Source organism: Bubalus bubalis, chromosome 13 (genome assembly GCF_019923935.1).
Source record: "Bubalus bubalis isolate 160015118507 breed Murrah chromosome 13, NDDB_SH_1, whole genome shotgun sequence".
Taxonomy (NCBI): domain Eukaryota; kingdom Metazoa; phylum Chordata; class Mammalia; order Artiodactyla; family Bovidae; genus Bubalus; species Bubalus bubalis.
In genome coordinates, this window is record NC_059169.1 from 80281810 (window position 1) to 80288488 (window position 6679).

Sequence of the window (6679 nt, forward strand, 5' to 3'; positions counted from 1 at the left end):
TTATACTCACCAGAGCTTTCTGATACCTATGATTATCGTTTATGAAGATCTAGTATCATTTTGGAGAAAACTATATTTTATCTAAAGTATATACTTAATATTTGAAACAGTTAAGAACCGATTATAAGTTTTTGGAGAAGTGCATGAGTGGAGTCAAAGTGACTCCAAAATGGCTTTGGAGTCAAAATTTCCAATCTTGATTCTATTATTTGTTAAGTTATTCTATTATTTGTTAGCTATATAAACTTGGACACATTACTTACATATCACCTATTCCTCAATTCCTTAATATTTAATATGGAAATCATGTATCTATCTTATAAGAATGCTGAGGATGGTATAAAATATATAAAGATTTTAGTGGGCTAGTGCCTCAGTGCATAAGAGCTTAATTAATGTTGGCAATATTCAAAACAAAGAAAAGAGTTTTGTTTAAATAATTTTACTTAACTCGGAAAAAAAGAAGAAAAACAGGCTTTTTAGAATTGAATAAAACTCTTTAAAATTCTGGACTCTGAATCCTGTTATTGCAGAATGCCCTCTCTGTCAATTGTGGTTTTAAATCTGTTATTTATACTTGTGCAGCTTCTCAATGTGGTAAATTATTCAGAAATATACAATGTCTGTACTTACTTTAGGTTTAGAGGAGATAAGGTAATAGAGTATCTGAATTTAAATGCAAAATATCAGTCTTGGTCCAGAAATAATGATTATAAGTATTTATGGAAACAAAGGAAGCAAGACATATACAGGCGTAAAAGATCTGCTAAGTTAACTAGTAGTCTACTTGCCTTTGCTAAACACAAATATAAGTGTGTGTGTCTTTTAGAGACTTTTGATTCTAATTTTAATTTGCCCATGAAATTGAGTTTTTTGTTTCCCTTGGGAAGCAGTTTTCTGCACAGTTCTTAATATTTAACATTCAGAGATGTTCGTCCATCACACTCAAAACCTTCACCTGTATTCAGCTTTACTTTCCTTGTTTTCAAATCTGATTTAGTCCATATTTTTTAGCATAATCTACTGCCATACCCATGCCACAATGCATTTTTCTGAATTGGCAATGAGGAAACATAATATTATAGTGTTATGTCATTAGAGGATGACAGTCATGTTAATTTAAAACACAGTTACAGTCAGTGACCCATGCTATTGCCTTTTTAAAATATGATCAATGATGTTAAAGAGCATGCTGTATTTCTGATTTATGTTTACCTAATGTTCTTATTCAATCTTAGCGTATTTGTTGTTCAAATCCAAAGTTATGTGATCAACATTCAGAGGTTCTTTGGCATTCTTTAACACAGAACCACATGCTGAACACTGCTAAAATAAATCTTAACTTTTGGCATAAACCAATAATTTGAATTAAAAATAATTACTATCACCTACTCTGTGTGTGGGAGTTTCCCAGGTGGCACTAGTGGTAAAGAACCTGCCAGCCAGCAGAGGAGACACAAGAGATGCAGGTTCGATCCCTGGGTTGGGAAGATTCCCTAGACAAGGACATAGCAACTCACTCAGTATTTTTGCCTGGAGAATCCCGTGGACAGAGGAGCCTGGCGGACTACAGTTCATAGGGTCACAAAGAGTCAGACATGACTGAAGCAATTTAGCATGCACTCTGTGTAAGGCTAAGTATTCTATTATCATCACTTAATACTATTCCACATGGTAGAAACTGACTACAGTTTTTATGCAGAAAACCAAACTCGACCCACCTTGACAAGGGAAGGTACAGAAGATTCCAACACAATGATCAGTGGGGCTTCCAGGGGTCTGTCCTTTGGATTTCTAAGAGAACAAATGCCACCGAGTTGTAGCGGAAATGGAAATAAGATGGTTTTTCCAGCTTAGAATAGGAGTAACTTTTAAAATTGTTTAATGACTACCTTTTTCCAGTGTAGCATTAACCATCAGTGAGCAATTCATGACAAATTGACATTAAAAAACAATCCTCATTATGTTCACCTTGCTTTATCTATTGTTTGTTAGAAGAATATTCTCAAAGTTTGGTGGAGACAGAGGTGGAAAAGAAAACATAAAGAAATGGAACTCATTCAAAATACATGTTAGCATTGGAAAAAGTTCTTAATTTTATTCTCTAATTTTACTGCAAATTAGGAGCCAAATTGGGAACCAAAATGAAATGACTTAGTCACAGCCACACATAATGCTTTCTAAATCAATTTCTCATTACACTGCAAATTTATACAAAGTGTGCATTCTTATTTCATTTGATCTTGTAGTGTAAAGTCTTCCTACCAGATTAGGAGGACAGAGAGGTCTTTATATTCAGCTTTGATATTGTCTATAGGTGTAAGCCTATTGATGTAATACTCCTCTAAGTGTTAGTCACTCAGCTGGGTCTGACTCTTTGTGACCCCATGGACTGTAGCCCACCAGACTCCTCTGTTTATGGAATTCTCCAGGGAAGAATACTGGTGTGGTTTGCCACTTCCTTCTCCAGTGGATATTCCCCATCTAGGGATTGAACCCAAGTGTCCTACGTTGCAGGCAGATTTCTTTTAACATCTGAGCCATTACTATTCTAGATAGTAATATATTCATTTCTTCACAAAAAAATGTTTTAAATGCTCCACAAAATTTGTACTTTGTCTTTCAGTTTTCCAATTTATCACCTTCCTTGCCAGCTGTGCTCTTCTACATAATCTTGCTACTTTTGGTGAAATCAACATTTACTCCCATCTTTTGGGAGTCACCTTTAATTCCTCTCCCTCTTCACTTTAGCTTCTATTGACTGAATTGATCAGCAGCATGATTATCTTTTTATCTCCCTTGGTATACTATACGTTCTTTAGGGAAACAGCTTAGTCTTGTTCATCTTTGAACTCCTAATATATGGCAAACTTTGTTGCACAAGAAGTAGATCACTTATGAGTATGAAGCCATAAATGTTTATTTGTTTTTAAGGCAGTTGCACTTATATCCTACTTTCCAAACTACAAATTCCAGCACACACTGTGAAGTAATCAAATCTTGCTTTAGATCATACCCTCCCCAGGTCTCTTCTGATATCCTTTGGTTCTGCTCTTAAAACAGGAGGGCACAATGTTTAAAAGAATGGCATGGCCATAGGATACGACAAAGACTTGGCTGGAACCAACTAGCTCCAAATGGTGGTGTATTCAGCTTCCAGTAGACCCCGAGCCTCATTATATGCTCATCGTCATGCATTAACATGCTAAATGATATACCCACCAGTGCCATGACAGTTCTAAGTCTAACCATAAAAGGCCAGAAAGTGACTGGAGGTCATATTCCTGGAAATACCCACCCCTTCCCCAAAAATAATGGGAATAATCCTCCCACTAATTAGCCTATGATTTTACTCAGCCCCCAAAACCTAACCACACCATCTTTCAAAGCTCTCACCTTCTGAGATGGTATACATTCTGTCTGTGAGGTGTGTTTCTCTCTCGATAAATCCACTTCTTACCTATTGTTTTGTTTCCCAATTCTTTCCAATGAAGCAAGAACCTCAAATTCACCAGTAATACCCTGGGCTAAGCAACAGTTTCTTAACTGGTTCTTCTCACACCAATTTCTTAACTGACTGTGTCCACATTCAAATTGTCCTTGTGTTGATATCTGTATTTATGGGTATATATTATCCAGGTGTCCTTTAAATAATTTACAACTCAGGTGTTTCCTCAGTTCTGCACACTCATTACTTCCCTAGTTGTTGGTCCTCAGATCAGGTCTGAAGGAAAAATAATACTCCTTGTATTTACTTAGCCAAGTAATCACCAACACGAGAGTTATGCGTCCTAAAGTCCTGGCCTTTAGGAAATCCATATGATCACCTTTTTCAAAAGACATCTCCTACTCCAAAACAAAGGATGATGAATAACTTACCTCCACACACTCAGATCCTAAATTATGTATCCAAATACTCTCCTCCCCCAACATCCATGCTACTGCCACCCTGTCCAAGTCCGTGGAATATTGTCTGTTCAAGGCAAACAACCCTCCAGCCATTGCAAGTGACGTTATTGGTGTAGATGATTTTGTTAGTCTTCTGGTCTTCCTAGCTCAGAAAGAGGAATGGGATCCCATATGAAGTGCATCCACTAGCTGAATCCTTCCTGTCCTATAGGAGACAGTGAACTCTAGGTAAGTGTGTCCACACTGATAGCATCACTTGCGGGGCAAGCCATGCTCTGCTGATCCTCCTGGATGATCACCAGCAAGGGTTGCAGCCACATTACATTCAACTGACAATGACTGTCCAGAAACACCAGAACTCCTGGACCACCGACTGCTCCAAACATTCTTTCTCCAACCAACCCCTAACACTTACATTTCTTTGTACTTTAATGTTTCCAGAGAGGTATTTTTGAACATACTCATCTAGCTCTCCCTTCAAATCATCGAAGCCACTATCGTTATCCACAGAGATGATGTCATGCAGATGACGTGCTGGTGTGCTGTGACTCTGTTCCTCATCTTGAACAGGGCCAACAGAGCTTCATCACAGAACCAAGTAGCAACACTTGTGGCTCAGTGTCGCTTTGACAGACAACCCAAGACCGAGAGCTAAGACTCGTCTTTACATGCGACACTCCTGGGTTGGACAAATCTTGATGGTAGCCTAAGTAGTGACTGATCCGAATGGAAAGGCATGTTTCAGACAGCCTAAGTATCATAATTCCTGATGACTCTCATTAAAAATAATATCTAATCCAGAAGGGAATTTCACATTTCCTTCTTCTGGATCTTTAATATGATTAACTATTACATGGAAATTTTGTTAGCATTGAACTATGATTCTAATATATTGAGATATCGTGGAATGTGAAGTCAAGTGGGCATTAGAAAGCATCACTACAAACAAAGCTAGTGGAGGTGATGGAATTCCAGTTGAGCTCTTTCAAATCCTGAAAGATGCTGCTGTGAAAGTGCTGCACTCAATATGCCAGCAAATTTGGAAAACTCAGCAGTGGCCACAAGACCGGAAAAGGTCAGTTTTCATTCCAATCCCAAAGAAAGGCAATGCCAAAGAATGCTCAAACTACCGCACAATTGCACTCATCTCACACGCTAGTCAAGTAATGCTCAAAATTCTCCAAGCCAGGCTTTAACAATACGTGAACCATGAACTTCCAGATGTTCAAGCTGGTTTTTAAAAAGGCAGAGGAACCAGAGACCAAATTGCCAACATCTGCTGGATCATGGAAAAAGCAAGAGAGTTCCAGAAAAACATTTATTTCTGCTTTATTTACTATGCCAAAGCCTTTGACTGTGAGGATCACAATAAACTGTGGGAAATTCTGAAAGAGATGGAATACCAGACCACCTGACCTGCCTCTTGAGAAATCTGTATGCAGGTCAGGAATCAACAGTTAGAACTGGACATGGAACAACAGCCTGGTTCCAAATAGGAAAAGGAGTACGTCAAGGCTGTATATTGTCACCCTGCTTATTTAACTTATATGCAGAGTACATCATGAGAAACGCTGGACTGGAAGAAGCACAAGCTGGAATCAAGATTGCCGGGAGAAATATCAATAACCTCAGATATGCAGATGACACCACCCTTATGGCAGAAAGTGAAGAGGAACTAAAAAGCCTCTTGATGAAGGTGAAAGAGGAGAGTGAAAAAGTTGGCTTAAAGCTCAACATTCAGAAAATGAAGATCATGGCATCTGGTCCCATCACTTCATGGGAAATAGATGGGGAAACAGTGGAAACAGTGTCAGACTTTATTTTTTTGGGCTCCAAAATCACTGCCGATGGTGATTGCAGCCATGAAATTAAAAGACGCTTACTCCTTGGAAGAAAAGTTATGACCAACCTAGATAGCATACTGAAATCAGAGACATTACTTTGCCAAGAAAGGTCCATCTAGTCAAGGCTCTGGTTTTTCCAGTGGTCATGTATGGATGGGAGAGTTGGACTGTGAAGAAAGCTGAGCAGGAAAGAATTGATGCTTTTGAACTGTGGTGTTGGAGAAGACTCCTGAGAGTCCCTTGGACTGCAAGGAGATCCAGCCAGTCCATCCTAAAGGAGATCAGTCCTGGGTGTTCTTTGGAAGGAATGATGCTAAAGCTGAAACTCCAGTACTTTGGCCACCTCATGTGAAGAGTTGACTCATTGGAAAAGACTCTGATGCTGGGAGGGATTGGGGTCAGGAGGGGAAGGGGACGACAGAGGATGAGATGGCTGGATGGCATCACTGACTCAATGGACATGAGTCTGAGTGAACTCCGGGAGTTGGTGATGGACAGGGAGGCCTGGTGTGCTGCGATTCATGGGGTCGGGAAGAGTTCGACACGACTGAGCGACTGAACTGAACTGATGATTCTAATACCTGACTTAATGTGATACAGGGATAAGATAGAGTAGGGAGGCTGGATGATCCACAGGCCCAGACCCCTTGATGGATACATTCTTAAACAACTGTGTCACCTCACTGAAGATGAAATAAATGAAAAGTAAAACTGTCCAGGACACAAACATAAAAAGACACCCAACAGAAATATCACACTTTGATATTTCTCCTTATTGACCTAGCAGAGCTGAAATGCCTTTTTAAATTTCCAGGAGCAGAAGTTGCTGCAGCCAGAAGTTCATGCTGGAGGCTGTGTATAGGCCAGAGAGAGTGAGAAACTTGAGGATGCAGCCTCAGGGAGAGAGGTGATGGGTTTTGGGTTTT

The 6679-nt window shown here is 39.4% G+C and overlaps 1 pseudogene; it reads right to left on the minus strand.

The window, feature by feature from the left end:
• Positions 1-3456: 3456 nt before the first annotated feature.
• Positions 3457-4759, minus strand: LOC102406553 (annotated as a pseudogene).
• Between the last annotated feature and the right edge of the window lie 1920 nt (positions 4760-6679).